Below are 496 nucleotides of genomic sequence, written 5' to 3' on the forward strand. Positions count from 1 at the left end.
ATATATATATATATATATATATATGCCCTGTGTTATCATTGAAATAATTAGAAAGTCTTAGTTGTGCTTTTGTGTTTTAATTTTTAGACTGTAACTACCTCTACTGTTTTAAACCTCCCCTTTTTCATCTACAGTTAGTTTAACCCTCACCTACAAGACTTCTCACAAAGAACTTGTTTTGATCCCATATCACCCCTGTGCTCATCTCTCTACACTGGCTTCTTGTAAAATCAGTCTTCAGTTTTTACCATTTATTTTGGTTTCCAAAGTATCAAATAATCTGTCTTTAGTGTACTTTTACTCCTTACGCTTCTTCTCCATCTCTAAGGTCCTCTGATCAAGACCTCCTAGTTGTTCCTCACTCTCGTCTGAGAACAAGAAGAAATGTTCTCTGTCCATTGTCCCAGAATCTGGGACAGTGTCTATCACTTCAGCTTTAGCAGTACTTCCCCTTTTCTTGGTGTGTGTGTGTGTGTGGGGGGGGGGGGGGGGGGGG

The 496-nt window shown here is 39.3% G+C and overlaps 1 protein-coding gene across 1 annotated transcript in view; it reads right to left on the reverse strand.

The window, feature by feature from the left end:
- Window positions 1–496, reverse strand: part of LOC119414476 (FRAS1-related extracellular matrix protein 1) — a 19,069-nt gene that overhangs the window by 1,980 nt on the left and 16,593 nt on the right. The gene's annotated exons all lie outside the window — the stretch shown is intronic.

Source organism: Nematolebias whitei, chromosome 1, assembly GCF_014905685.2.
Source record: "Nematolebias whitei isolate Nwh7 chromosome 1, NemWhi1, whole genome shotgun sequence".
Classification (NCBI taxonomy): Eukaryota; Metazoa; Chordata; class Actinopteri; order Cyprinodontiformes; family Rivulidae; genus Nematolebias; species Nematolebias whitei.